The 15,951-nt window shown below is 41.0% G+C and overlaps 1 pseudogene; it reads left to right on the top strand.

Annotated features, from left to right (window-relative positions):
* Positions 433–13,858, top strand: LOC109822241 (annotated as a pseudogene).

Genomic DNA, 15,951 nt, shown 5'->3' with positions numbered 1-15,951 from the left:
TTTTTACCCCCATCAAAACAAATAAAAGGTCTGATGTGTTATTAGTATAAAGTCATTTATGTAAATTTACATATATTTACTTCCTTTCACCTTCATTGAACTTACTCAACTCCCAAACAACATATTACAATTCTCTTCCCTTCCCTTCCCTTCCCATTGTTTACATTTCCTTCTCTTCCCTTAGGGCTTGTTTGGATTGAGGGGAATGAGGGTGAAGGGAAGTTAGGGGAACCATTCACCTCCATTCACCTTGTTTGGGAACACTTAGGAGGTAAAATTAATTCACCTCCATTCACCTTGGTTCACCCCCTAATAATATAAAAATTGTTACCCTCTAAATTGAGATGTAACCAAGAAAAAGGGAATTCCCTTCCTTTCCCTTCACTTCCATTCACTCAGTTTCCCTTAACTTCCCTTCACCGCCTACGAATCCAAACAGGCCCTTAAGTAAACTCCCAAACACACCATAACTAAACCCCGCTCTCCTCTCCTTCGCTCTCTCACCGATTCTCTTCTCGGTCGTCAGCCATGGCGGAACAATCCGAGGAGGTCTGCAATTTCTTCCGCAAGCCCAAGAACCGCTCCAACATCCGCAAGCGCAAAACCGCCTCCTCCGACGAAGAGCAATCCGAGCCCGATCAGCAAAGCCCCCGGCCCAAGCCCAACAGTAAAGCCCTGCCCAAACCCGACAGCAACAAGCTCCTCTTCACCTCCTCTTCCCGCCCGAAACCCGATAAACCCTAAAGAGCGGCGGAAAACCCGGATCCGATAAGCTCTACAAGGGAATCCACGGGTACACCGACTACAAGGCCGGGTTCAGGAGGGAGCAGACTGTGGCTGGCGAGAAGGCCGGAGGGGCCCACGGGCCGCTTCGGGCGTCGGCCCACATCCGGACCTCGGCGAGGTTCGATTACCAGCCGGATATTTGTAAGGATTATAAGGAGACGGGGTACTGCGGGTTTGGGGATTCTTGCAAGTTTATGCATGATAGAGGGGATTATAAGAGTGGGTGGCAGATGGAGAAGGAGTGGGAGGAGAAGGAGAAGGCGAGGAAGCGGGCGATGGCGATGGGTGGAGGAGGTGATGGTGATGATGGGGGTGATGAGGACGACGACGATGACGACGAGGATGCTTTGCCCTTTGCCTGTTTTATTTGTAGGAGGCCGTTCGAGGATCCGGTTGTGACCAAGTGCAAGCATTACTTTTGCGAGCATTGTGCGCTTAAGGTATGTGATTTGAATTAGTCTTCTTTGTTGTTGTTGCTCTGTTTAATTCTTGGTAATCTATATTGCTAGTGAATGTGAAGTTAAAAGATTTTTCTTTCTTTGAGCCTAGTCGGTTTCTTCCTTCTTTTTCTTAACTAGAGCTTGAATTCAATTTTTGAGCCTACCGTTTGATGCTATCTTGATTTTTCTCAAAAAAAGCGGGACGCTAGCAGGCTCTTTACATAGTGCTTATTGTACCTCTTTGCAGGGGATGGTTGTAAATTGTTTGAGTTGGTTTACTATGTCTGAGTACAGAGTTGTGGTTTTACTGTCCTTGCATTGTAGTATAGGAAAAGTCGAGCAACCTTCTTAATACAAAAACTAATTTCAGACTTAATCTGTACGTATTATTTTACCAAGTGACTCTGAAAGCTCCATTTATTGTCGAGACAATAATTATCATCAAAAATATCTTCATCCTCATCAGTTGTGTGCTATACACGATGTGAATTTAGAGAAAATGGAGTACGGCTCAAGAACATGAGTTAGACCCTTCATATTAAAGAATTAATTTCAAGATACTTAGACCCTTCATAATGCTCAAGAACATGAGTTAGACCCCTCATATTAAAGAATTAATTTCAAGATACTTAGAAATATCAAGTTCATGGCATTAGAACTAAACTCCATATTATACTTAATTATACAGACCGGTCCAACAAGCTTTCAAATTCATTTTAGTTCCTAAAGGAGACCTTTCAAGTTGCACCCTTATCATAACCTGATCGCCAACATCGTATTCCTGTTCTCTTAATGTTATCTCGATCACCCTTGTATGATCCAATACTTATAGCTCTTTGCGTACAAATCTGGAATGCAGCTTATGTAAACGGCGCGCAAATAAGCCTACAAATTTCTTAGTATTTCATGGGGGCAATCTGAATCCTCTAATATAATCAAACCCAATAGACCTATAGATTATTATATGCAAACTCGAAATGGCTCAAGACTCAACTTATAATTGAGATCTATGACATCCTGGATACCTTTTAGTGAGGAAGTTCATCAGTCATGACTCATGATAGTAATCGAAATCAGTTAATAAACTCACAGAGCTCAGGTGTCACACTAGCAGATTCCTTTATTGTGTGCAATCACATACATCAATCCCCTTAGCGACTCACTTATAAGCTCCTTCAAAATGTGAGCATACTTACACTGGGTACTTTACCCTCGTTAAAAGAGAGATGACCAACAATATTCATGGCAAACTATTCTATATTTTTCATCTAGTATATTGTTAGGCACATTCATCGTTTCTATTTGCTACACACTTTTCCGTCTTCTCCCTCATTTGCACGCTTGTGTTTGTGATGGATAATAAGGACTATAATGTGCTTTTATATGATATGAATTGATGGTAACTGGCCTAGGACGTGTTACATAATTTAGAGGTGCAAGGATGTTACCTCTTTGCAAGGATCATACTAGTGAGGTTGGTAGGCATAGTCAAACATGTGATAAGGACCACAGAGTTAGAGGTCATGTTCTCTAGGATCGAGGTTACGACTGTACATATGATGGGGATGTCTAACGAGTAACGACAGACTGCAAGCTTTATCTAGCAGATCAAATTTCTCTTCATTCTGCATATGCATATTATATTCAGAGATAAGAATGGTGAAACAAGACCTTCGTGCCTTCGTGACCTCCTTTTCTCATGAGGTTGTTGCCTCCTCTATTCCTGCCTTCTTTGGCCTATTTTTCATTATTGCTTTCGCATGACCTTTTATGATTATAAGTATCCTCTAGCATATCGAACAAAAACTTCTCATTGCATTTTTTACATTCTCAATTCAAATTTCTCTACTTTTCCGCTTTCATAATGATGAGCATCCTCAAGCATGTTGAGCAAAACTTCCCCTTGCATTTTGTACATTCTCGGTCAAATTTCTCTGCTTTTCCTCTTTTCTTAGACATAGTGTTGACTTGAAAAGCAATAATAATGTTGCGTCCAATTGTGTTGGATTTGTCCTCTTTTCTTAGACATAGTGTTGACTTGAAAAGCAATAATAATGTTGCGTCCAATTGTGTTGGATTTGTCACCAACACTTTAGTTATACATAGACTTGAAAAGCAATAATAATGTTGCGTCCAATTGTGTTGGATTTGTCACCAACACTTTAGTTATACATAAGAGTCACTAGGAGAAAAGAAGACAATACCAGTGTGATTGACTCCTATGAAAATAGAGATGACGAACAATATTCATAACAAACTATTGTATGTATGAGTTTTTGTCATATTAGCCCACCATATCTAGCTAATTATATATTAGACGCCAAATGTTCGTATTTCTTAATTAGATAACTTCTTTTAAGAAAACACCCCCTGTATGGATTCCGTCCAGATTTTTTTACCATGGTATGGTTTATTCTTAACCTTCTTGGTTAAATTACAGTAATACACTTGATACTTAGGTTTTCCTTGTTCTCTCTTTGTTATTCTCAATTTTGCTCGTCCTTCATCTTCCCAAACACAATCACTCACTCACATACTAGCAAACAGTAGAGATTGAGTAATGGCAGTTAAATCTACCTGGGTGTGTTTCTTAAGACAACTTAAGAATCTGAGCTCTAAATATGAAAATTTGGGGGTGTAATATGCAACTAAACAAGATTTTGGGCGGCTACTATTTTTAAATTTCTACTATCCTGTTGGTTCATTATCATTTCTATTTCTACACTTTTCCTAACTCTCTGTAGATATTTGGCGTGTATGTTAGAGAGGATGGTCGCGTTCTTTTTTCCTCCGCCATGTATGTTTTTGTATGTGAGGTTGGAGGAATAGGTTTATGTGTGTTTATTTATACATATATATTAAGAATATCAAGATAGTAGGGCTTCATCTTTTGGCTGCACATATGAATTTTAGGTCATTAGTGATTGATTAGCAGATACGGACAAATATCTGCATTGGTATGATACGATGGGCAGTCGTTTGCCTCAGTTCGCTAAAATGAAGGTTTAGGGATTGGCTAAGATTGATCGGTCTATATTTATAGCTAAAGTCAGGTTGAATCACAACTCTAGCAAGTTGTGAATGAATGAAAGACATGCTGAAGGAGAAGTAACTTTCCGTGACTGATACAAATTGATTAGCAGGTATCTACAAATATTTGTACTGATATGATGTGATGGGCAGTCGTTTGTCTCAGTTTGCTAAAATGAAGGATTAGGGATTGACTAAGATTGATTGGTCTACATTTAGCTTAAGTTGGGTTGCGTCAAGACTTTATAAATTTGTGATATGAATGAAAGAGAAGCTCAATGAGAAGCAACTTCCCATGACTGATACAAATTGCTAAGCTGGCTGAGTTCATTGTATCAGCAAAACTTAACTGTTAATGTGTATATAAATTATAAATAAGTCCATGATTTACTTGTCTGTTCTGATTCTCTTTCTAACCAGCATCCCAGGTGGTCATATATTTAGAACAGTGTCTTAGGGCACCTGGTTATAGAAAGTTCACATCCAAACCGAAGAGCAGTCTAATCGTCAGTCTGACACTACCGTCAAAACTTCATAAACGACAGTTAATGTCTTCAAAGAAAACTCGTAGGGAATAGTCCAAGAAGAGTCCTGCCGGGTGCTGTAATTGTCAACACTCTCTTGAAGTCTTCAGTTTGATATTGAGCAGCTAGGGCATAGTAATAATGATTAGGATCATCTGAGGGAAGTTGAGAATGTCTATATTCCTTATTCTGGTGCTAGTAATGCTTTGGATGCAATATCAAAGCCTTTATAAATGTTGTCAGGTGTGTATTCATCGCACTGATTGGTGGGATAGATAGGGTAGGATAAATATTTATATACCTACTTGCAATCAGAGGACACGTTTTGTAGGCTTATCATTGGTGGAGGTGATTGTGTAAATGTCAGTCACTTGCACCCTATTGAGAATATGATTCTGAAGGTTGAATCCATTTCATATTGTCACTGCTCTCTCTGTGGCAGGTAGATGTTTAGTGTATGCTTAGTTGAAGCTATTTTGCTGTCATGACTGCTCTGTCTATGGCGGATAGATGTTCAGAGTATGTTTATCTCTCAACATAAAGATAGGAAAACTGTAGAAATCGTACCTGAACGGAACGGCGATGTCGATCTCGTCGGAGATGGAGATGATCGGCGGCGTCGAGGAGCTCGCCTGTTCGAGATAGGTCGACGGCGAATTTGAGGAGGCGAGGAAAGTCGCCTGTTAGAGATCGCTGGCAAAGTCGAGCTTGGGAGGCGAGCGGAACTCGCCTGTAGCTGCGTGGTGTCGAACTCGCCAGTAGCGGAGCTCGCGTGGTGTCGAACTCGCCTGATTGATGTCGCCTGCGTGAAGAGAGGAGAAATCCGCCTGCTGGTGATCCGCCTGTGAAGCCATTGTGGGATCCAGCTGGATCCCACCCGATGGAGAGAACGCGTGCCCTAGGGTTTCCCTATAAAAGGAAAACCCTGTTTGAGGGGCTAATGGGCGATTTTGGGAGCAAGCAGCTGGCGGCGCCCTCTCTCCTCTTCTCTTTTGTGATTAGAGCTCCTGTTGTCCCATTCTCATAAATTTGAGAAGAGGGTTGGTGGAATTAATTGGTGGGGCTTTGTGTAGCTAAGAGTGAGAGAGTTTGAGCAGTGTTTTAGATTAAATCACTTGCTATTTGTTTGAGAAATCTCAAGATTGAGATTTTCTCTTTGATTTGTAATTTCTTGTTATTAATAAGAAATTATAGTGTTGCTCCCGTGGACGTAGACAGATTTGCCGAACCACGTAAAATCTGGTGTCTTGCATTTGTGTTACTTATTTCTGGTTGTTGATAAGTAATCCAATCTCGTTTGTATTTGTGTGTCGTCGCTTCCGCCGTTCACAACAAGTGGTATCAGAGATCCGGGTTTGACTTGGGGTTTATTTTGGAGAAGAAAGCTAGAGCTTGGTTCTCATTTGAAGAGATTGGATTATCAACATGGGTGATACTAGCAGGCCTAGTTCAAGTGCTACAAGTACATCGGGGTCGGCCTTGACAAAGGCGATCCAAAATTTGAGCATTAGTAATACTAAGATTGATGTTTCAAAGTTCGACGGCAAGATCAATTTCGGTTTGTGGAGGTGTCAAGTAATGGACGCCTTGGATGCACAAAATTTGGAGGAGACTCTTGAGCTACAAGAGTTTGTGGAGGTGTCAAGTAATGGACGCCTTGGATGCACAAAATTTGGAGGAGACTCTTGAGCTACAAGAGAAACCCGAAGATGTTGAAGACAAGCGCCTTGGATGCACAAAATTTGGAGGAGACTCTTGAGCTACAAGAGAAACCCGAAGATGTTGAAGACAAGGTTTGGAAAAAAATGAATAGTAGAGCGTGTGGGGTTATTCGATCATGTTTGACACCGGATTTGATTTATGATGTGATAAACGAGACTTCAGCGAAACGGTTGTGGGAAACACTCAATGAGAAGTATCTTACAAAAAGCATTGAGAATCTTCTTCACTTGAAGAAGATGTTTTATCAATTCAAGATGAAGAGAGGAGTTTCCATTCGAGAGCATATTAATAACTTCACGAAATTACTATCGGATATGGCCAATGTGGATATCATGATAGAGGATGAAGATAAGGCGATGTTGTTGCTATGTTCATTGCCAGAAGATGATTTTGGTACATTTGTCCTTACGATGATCAATGGTAGAACCACTGTCAGCTATAAGGAGGTGACCTCAGCATTAGTGAATTATGAGTTGAGGAAGAGAGATAGTGAATCCTCCGAGAAGGCATCGGGAGATGCATTAGCAATTCGTGGCCGTAGTCCAAACCGTCAAAGATTCAACCGCTCAAAATCGAAAAATAGAGGTGACTATAAGAGTGTTGGTAGGAATCAATGTCGCTTCTGTAAAGAAGAGGGACATTGGAAGATCGACTGTCCAAAGTTGAAGGACAAAACCGGGAAGAATAAGGGGAAAGCCGTACAGGCTTTAGAAGTGAATGTTACTAAGGCTAGTAGCGATAATTCAGACTCTGATTCTTCGGGCTACTCATGCCCAACATTACCGTCAGTTTGTTATGCCGAATCTACGGAGTGGATATTAGATTCAGGTGCCACATATCACATTTACCCTAGGAGGGATTGGTTTTCCAGCTTTGAGGAGTTGGAAAGAGGGGATGTCGTGCTCATGTGTAATGATCACGTATGTCCTATCGGTGGTATTGGTACAATCCGGATCAGGATGTATGACGGCGTGACTAGGGAGCTGAAGGAAGTGAGATTCGTTCCTCAATTGACGAAGAATATCATTTCACTTGGAACTTTGGAGGCAGCTGGCTATCGGGTGATCTTAGAGAATGCAACTCTGAAGGTCATGAAGGGGTCCATGGTGGTGATGCGAGACGTTAGGAAAAATAACCTTTACTACTTGAAGGGCAAGATAGTAATAGGGGGTCTGTCAGCTTCGATTACCACAAAGGAGGATACTACCAGCTTATGGCACATGAGATTGTGACACACTGGTAATAAGTCCCTGTAAGTATTGACGAAACAGGGACTATTGAAGGGTGCAAAGACCTGCAGGATGGAGCTGTGTGAACATTGCATACTTGGGAAGAAGACAAAAGTGAAATTCGCCATCGTAATTCACAACACTCAAGGTATATTGGATTATGTTCATACTGACATTTGGGGTCCTTCCAAGAACACATCTCTTGGTGGGGTCAATTATTTTGTCACTCTCATTGATGATTATTTCAGGAGGAATTGGGTATACCCCATGAAGCATAAACATGAGGTCCTGGATATATTTGTGGAGTGGAAGAAGAAAGTGGAGCTGCAGACAGGTGAAAGGTGAAGGTACTCCGTTCGGATAATGGTGTAGATTTGTGGGGCAAAATTAGGGTTACATACTCTCATAGAGAGGTACCCCTTTTATAGAGGTGCACTCTTACAGATAGGTCCTTACACTATTGACTAATTACTATCTAAAATAACTCAACAGGTGGTGAGTGCAAAAATGATCCGTTTCTGCAGTTTTGTCGGGATCACGGCATTAGACGACACTTCACAGTTCGTGAGATACCGTAACAGAACGGGGTGGCTGAAAGGTTGAACCGTACCTTGCTGGAGAATGTGCGATGTATGATGATACAGAGTGGATTGTCAAGATCCTTTTGGGCCGAGGCATTGGTTTATGCAAGCCATCTCGTGAATAGGTTGTTGTGCACTGTGATACATGGAAAGACTCCTATGGATAAATGGTCTGGTTCAGCGGTTAGTGATTATGAGTCGCTTCGGATATTTGGGTGTCCTGCTTATTACCATGTTAGTGATGGTAAATTGAATCCGGGGGCGAGAAAAGCAGTCTTTGTGGGCTTTAGAGGTGGAGTTAAAGACTTCAAGTTGTGGGATCCACAAGACAAGAAGATGATTATTAGCAGAGATGTCACGTTTGATGAGACTCACATGATGAGGTCTTAGATTCCTCAGCAGGTGGAGGAAGGTCAGACTACTGGGGTATCGCAGCAGGTGGAGGATGATGTGACTCCACAGACTTCAGATAGCACTGTATCTATCGAGACTCCTACAGAGGTGACACTGGGAGGAGATGATATGACAGATGAGCAGGTGGAGGATACAGTGGATATTGGGACTCAGGAACAGGGTCATGTTCAAGAGTCCATTGCAGCTAATAGACCAAGAAGAAACATTCGTCGGCCAGCTAGATATGATAATGTCATGGTTGCATATGCTTTATCAGCAGAAGTCGTTGATGATTTGGTTCCTTCTACATTTAAGAAAGCAGAGTTAAGCTCTGATTTGGTTAGGTGGAGGGAAGCTATGGAGGAAGAGATGCAGTTTCTTCATAAGAACGACACTTGAGAACTTGCAAAGCTACCGAAGGGTAAGAAGGCTATTGGATGCAAGTGGGTGTATGCAAAGAAAGATGGATCTTCTGATGGGGATATTCGGTACAAAGCCAGATTGGTTGCCAAAGGGTATGCCCAGCTTGAGGGCGTTGATTACAATGAGGTATTCTCACCTGTTGTAAAACATTCGTCGATAAGAATACTATTGGCGTTAGTGGCACAGCTGGATTTAGATTTGGTCCAGATGGATGTGAAAACAGCCTTTCTACATGGAGACTTAGAAGAGGAGATCTATATGACACAACCTATAGGGTTCAAAGCTACAGGAAAGGAATAATTGGTATGCAAGCTGAAGAAGTCTTTTTACGGATTGAAGCAATCGCCGCGACAATGGTACAAGAGATTCGACAGCTTCATGATTGGCCGAGGGTATACGAGGAGCCCATATGACCCGTGTGTTTATATGCACAAGCTACAAAATGGTGAGTATATTTATTTGCTGTTATATGTTGACGATATGCTCATAGCTTTCAGGAATACTTCAGCTATTAGAAAGTTAAAAAAGGAGCTGTCATCCGAATTTGAGATGAAAGATCTTGGAGAAGCAAAGAAGATATTGGGTATGGAGATTGAGAGAGACAGGGTGAAGAGGAGGTTAAAGTTGACACAGAGGAGTTACTTGCAGAAGATGCTGAAGAAATTCAGTTATGATGGCAATGCCAAGGCGGTGAGTACTCCATTAGTTTCCCACTTTAAGCTATCAGCTAAGATGTCACATGTTTCAGTTGAGGACTGTGAATACATGTCCAAAGTTCCATATGCCAATGTGGTGGGTAGTTTGATGTATGCGATGGTGTGTACAAGGCTAGATTTATCACAGGCCGTGAGCATGGTATCTAGGTACATGCACAACCCTGGGAATAGTCATTGAGAGGCCGTGAAGTGGATTTTACGGTATATCAAAGGTACCGTGGATGTTGGTTTGGTATTCGAGAAGAATGAGAAGAATGGACATAATTGTATTGGTTATGTGGATTCCGATTATGCGGGGATCTTGACAAGCGCCGGTCTACCACAGGATATGTGTTTACACTAGCTGGAGCATCGGTGTGTTGGAGATGCACACTTCAGTCTACAGTGACTCTCTCCACTACGGAGGCAGAGTATATGGTGTTGACTAAAGCTGTGAAGGAGGCTTTGTGGTTACAGGGGTTGTTGGATGACTTAGGGATTGCACATGATACCATCATGATACATTGTGATAGCATGTCAGCTATCTATTTGGCCAAGAACCAGGTGTATCATGCCCGTACAAAGCACATTGATGTCAGATTTTATTTTGTTCGAGACTTATTGGATGATGGAGACGTCAGATTAGAGAAGATTCACACAAAGGACAATCCGGCAAATATGTTGACCAAAGTTGTCACTGGAGTGAAATTTGGTCATTGTTTGGAATTGTTGAACATTCTTCGTTGTTGAGGGCCTTTAGAGGTCGTTGGGTGAACTACGTAAATGCTTGATTCCTTGGGCAAAAGGATACGTAGGCAGTTAGTTTTTTGATGCAGCCGATTTGATGAGTAGACACTGATGTTTTGGAGAGTGGCCTTATTCATATTTGGGTCTCGACAAGTGAGACATTTGGTTTGGTTGGTGTCGGCTCAGTTTTGAGAAAACGTTCGCCGAGGTGGAGATGTGTAGAAAATCGTACCTGAACGGAACGACGATGTCGATCTCGTCGGAGATGGAGATGATCGGCGGCGTCGAGGAGCTTGCCTGTAGGGCTGAGCATGGTTCGGTTCAAACCGAAAAAACCGACCGAACCGACCCGAACCGACCCGAAAAAAGCGGTTTTAAGAGTAAGGCGGTTCGGGTCGGGTTGATAACTTTTCAAACCGACCCGACCCGAACCGACCGAATATATTCCCAAAACTTTCATACCCATTCGCGTTTACCTGACCCGTCCCAAACCCTCAACCCTAACTTCATTTCCTCTCATTCCCAAATCCCATCCGCCGCTACTCATTCCTAATTTCCCATTTCGCTCGGCCTCAATCCCTCTCTCTCGCTCTCTCTCTTCTTTCAAGACCCCGGCCCTTACTCTCAAGGTACATAGTATTAATTTTTCTTCAATTTTCTCTGTTGTTGTCTTTGAATTGAACATGAAGTAGGTGGAATGGGCGCTTCTTGTTGGAGTATGTTAGTGCCCTTTGAGTTGGATTTTCCCCATTTAATCACTCAATTCAGCACTTCTGTGTATGTTGTCCATTGGGTTAGTTGTTGATTCAAGTGTGCACGACGCTTAAGTATCTTAGCTGTGGCTCAAATGATTTGCATTTGGGCGCATATGAAAACAAATATATACAAATTATCTCTTGGGACAAGCAATATTTGTGCATTTGATTGTTATACTTGATAAAAGTTAGAACCGAACAAACTGAACTAAACCGCACTGAACCGATTTGTAACGGTTCGGTTCGGTTTTGAATTATAGGTGGTTCGGTTCGGTTGTTCAAATTTTGGTAAAAACCGACCCGAACCGAACCGTGCTCACCCCTACTTGCCTGTTCGAGATAGGTCGACGGCGAATTTGAGGAGGCGAGGAAAGTCGCATGTTAGAGATTGCTGGCGAAGTCGAGCTTGGGAGGCGAGCGGAACTCGCTTGTAGCTGCGTGGTGTCGAACTCGCCAGCAGCGGAGCTCGCGTGGTGTCGAACTCGCCTGATTGATGTCGCCTGCGTGAAGAGAGGAGAAATCCACCTGTTGGTGATCCGCCTGTGAAGCCATTGTGGGATCCAGCTGGATCCCACCCGATGGAGAGAACGCGTGCCCTAGGGTTTCCCTATAAAAGGGAAACCCTGTTTGAGGGGCTAATGGGTGATTTTGGGAGCAAGCAGCTGGCGGCGCCCTCTCTCCTCTTCTCTTTTGTGATTGGAGCTCCCGTTGTCCCATTCTCATAAATTTGAGAAGAGGGTTGGTGGAATTAATTGGTGGGGCTTTGTGTAGCTAAGAGTGAGAGAGTTTGAGCAGTGTTTTAGATTAAATCACTTGCTATTTGTTTGAGAAATCTCAAGATTGAGATTTTCTCTTTGATTTGTAATTTCTTGTTATTAATAAGAAATTATAGTGTTGCTCCCGGGGACGTAGACAGATTTTCCGAACCACGTAAAATCTGGTGTCTTGCATTTGTGTTACTTGTTTCTGGTTGTTGATAAGTAATCCAATCTCGTTTGTATTTGTGTGTCGTCGCTTCCGCCGTTCACAACAAAAACAATGTTGACTTCTTCGAAATCCAACAAAGTTCATGAAAAAAGCTGATCTATAGGGTTAGAACTAAGCGGATAGCAACTAACAAGCCAGTTCAATTATTGAACAAGAAGCAGTTTCTTCGAAAGCAGCAAAGAAGGATTGAGGTTATGATTATAGCCTCTAGTGTGTGGTTCTCCAAGCGTGTCATGTGAGCGCTCTTCTGAGGTTCATCAGGTTATGATTATAGCCTCTAGTGTGTGGTTCTCCAAGCGTGTCATGTGAGCGCTCTTCTGAGGTTCATCAGATTATAATCGATATCAGTGATCTGTGGTTCTCCAAGCGTGTCATGTGAGCGCTCTTCTGAGGTTCATCAGATTATAATCGATATCAGTGATCTGTCATGCTATACAACTGTTATAGGTTTTGCCTTTTTGACTTTGCATGCAATATTTCAATCAACAGTTTTATTGGCTGTAGTTCTTTTGAGGCATGTACCAGTTGTAAATCTAGGAACAGTTCAGTTCAAAATTCAAAAAGGCTGGCTGTAAGAGTGACATAGGTATTCATCATCATTACGTGTACAACGAGAATAGCTTTTCCATTTATGGGAGCATCTTTCCTCCAATTCTGTGATTTCCTTCTTCATGCATGTGAGCTCTATAATTTGAGTTCTGAACCTTTCTGAAACAAAAATAGATAATAGGGTGGTTTTGGTGTCACTATGGAAGTAAAATGAATGTAAACATCATTGAATATAAACTTTAGGACAATAAAGAGAAATATATCATTTCCTACTATTCTTTCTTAAACTGGTCGACACACTCAAGATTTTGTGAATCGCTGATGTCGAAACACAGAGATAATGTATAATTTATCCTAATTTCGGCAAACAGTACCAGAGCTCAATACAGCCATTAACTGTTGCTTGTTTATCAATAGATAAAGCTTATGCTACATGAAATTTGATATAGCTTCAATTTGACAATGTTTAGTTTATCGTGGTTCAGGTTACGAGTAATATTTTGTATTAAACCGTTTTGTTTTTCTATTGCCCCTCTTCTAAACTCTAGACACTTCACTTGTCAGATGTCCTTATGTCTCAACTTGTGTTCTTTTTTCATCTTTTGATTTACAGCACCATGCCAAAAACAAGAAATGCTTCGTATGCAATAAACCAACATTGGGAATCTTCAACACAGCAATTGAGATCCGCAAAAAGATGGCTGAAGAGAAGAAGTGAGTAGCATGTATTCCTAAAATAGCGGTTGTTTTATGTATTTACTGTTGACAAGAAATGTAAGAAGAGGAGCGTTATCAAATTTTTCTAAACATGCAATCAATTCCCATGATGTGAACTTTGTTAGAATGTAACCCACATTACCTAGTGTATGCTGGGTTGTCGGTGACTTACAGTGCCTCTTACCGTCAGTGTATAACGACGGTAACAGTATTCGGAGCAGCCAGAGTGTATGAATATTACTCATTTTCATCCCCACGGAAAGAATTTTGCTTCCCCCCTTGGTACCGCATTCTGTTGTTGAGTATATCGTATATATTTACTAAACCAGCGGCCTCCTGTTGTTTAATATTTAGTTTGTTCACTAATTTTTGCTCTGGGCAGTGAGCACCAGCTGAAGAAACACTTGGATTAGTGAACTTGGAGAGCTGATCGCATGACTTTCTTTCATTAGTAAACCATTAATGAAACAGATAGACTACAAGATATTTCTATCGCATAATGATAATCTATTGCCACTTGTTAGTATGTATCAACAGTTACTGTTAAACCAACTAAGCAAATGCATCGTGTATTATAATTGGTGTCAGTATGAATCTTCTATTATTAACAGTCTGGTTTCACCATTTAGCATGTGAGGTGTTGATGTTGTATAAACTATTCAATTCATGGCTCATTTGTTTTGTTTCATGTTCTGGTTTCGTTTGGCTTTGTTATAAACACGGATCTCTCTTAACTTTCCTTGTGACTACCCTTCAATTCTTTTTCGGGTTAATTGAAGATAGACCCCTATATTATTGCCCAATTGCGGATAGGCACATTATAGATCTATTAGTGTGGACAGACTCGCCCAACCCCGGAGAGTCTCTGAGTGAACTTTTTTTGATGTTTTAATTCATTTGCGGGCCTATCCACAATTGGGAGTATAGGAGGGGGTTCTATCTGCAATTAACCCAATCTTTTAACGTGTATACCTTTTAGGTCATTGTGCATAGACTCATAACTTGAATAATTATACACAACAATGAACAAGAGATATATCAATATTGATGTCATTGGCAAAGCTTAATGGTTGAGTCTTTGTTTTAATCTCACATGGATAATTTCTTCCTAACTGCTGGTGTTTTGCAATTTGTAATAAAAATAACCCAAAGAAGCTTTTAAATAAAAATTGACTTAAATCTAGAAAGTGATCGCTTTTAGCCAATGTCCCTAAATTTGGACGGGAAGATTCCATAATTTGAGGTGAGAAGTCAAGTCTATCTTTAGGGGGTGTTTGGTTCGCTTAAAAACACCGGAGAAACCTGTTTCTCGCCTCTGATATCGCTTTGCTCTCAGATAAAACGTTTCTAGGATTTTCTTTTCCCCAGTTTGGTTCACTTCCTCTTTTAGGGTTGGAAAGACTGAACACTGAGTCCACCTAAGCCTCTCGCGTTTTCCCAATTTTCATCCAAAAAGAGAGGAAATCAGCAAAAAAAAACTCTCTTAGTTGTACCTTTGTCAGACCTGCGATGAGATAAGGGGTAAACTCCGAGATGACTAGGGTTACAGCCACTATTCCCCTCTATTTCTCTTTTCGCATCGGTTTTTCACGCTTGCGGTTTTCTCCCTTTAGCCTGCCTTGGATCTTAGTAGGGCTACAATTTTCTTCTGATATTTGCTAGATCTCGAAAAAAGGTAACATCTTTCTTAGGGAATCACTGTGACTGTTGCTTGATTTGTACAAATTCGGTAATTTCAGGTATGATTTGTGCAATTTTTTATTGTTTATGATAATAGGTCTTTGATCTTGCAGTTTCCCCCTTCAAAATGTATTGGAAATAATTGTTCTTTGGGAGTAGATCTCTTTGCTACATTTATGAGTTGTGTAACAAAATGTTTGGCTAAGGGTTGCCATCACCCAAGTTCTCATGTCACATTTCTATTGCTCGATTTGTGCTATCCCATGTATTGAGAGCCTTTTGCCATCACCATCCTCCTAGTTACATCTCACATTAATCATTTCATCTTACAAGATATTAGCAGACATTGTTTGTTTTACTTCCGATAGAACTATGCAATAACCAATAACTTATCCCAATTGCTTGGTCTTGGTAATATTAATTCGATTCTTCCATTTATTTCTTATTGAGGGATGTATTATCGTGTGTTAAGGTATGATTAAGTCTTTATATTTTCAACTCTTCTAGATTACTCCTAATTTTTATTATGTGATTTTTTTTATTTTTTATTTTTTCTCTCAATTAATAGCAGACTAGCAAAGTCTTTATCCACAAATCCAATGTATTCTACTGAGAAGCTTTAGCATTTTACCAAGTGTTTATTTGAGTATTTCATTTAGGGATGCTTGGTCAGCTTCACATCAATATGCAACT

This window comes from Asparagus officinalis, chromosome 1 (assembly GCF_001876935.1).
Source record: "Asparagus officinalis chromosome 1, Aspof.V1, whole genome shotgun sequence".
In the NCBI taxonomy this organism is placed as follows: Eukaryota; Viridiplantae; Streptophyta; class Magnoliopsida; order Asparagales; family Asparagaceae; genus Asparagus; species Asparagus officinalis.
Note: the sequence above shows the minus strand (reverse complement) of the source record. Positions and strands in the feature narration are given on the sequence as shown.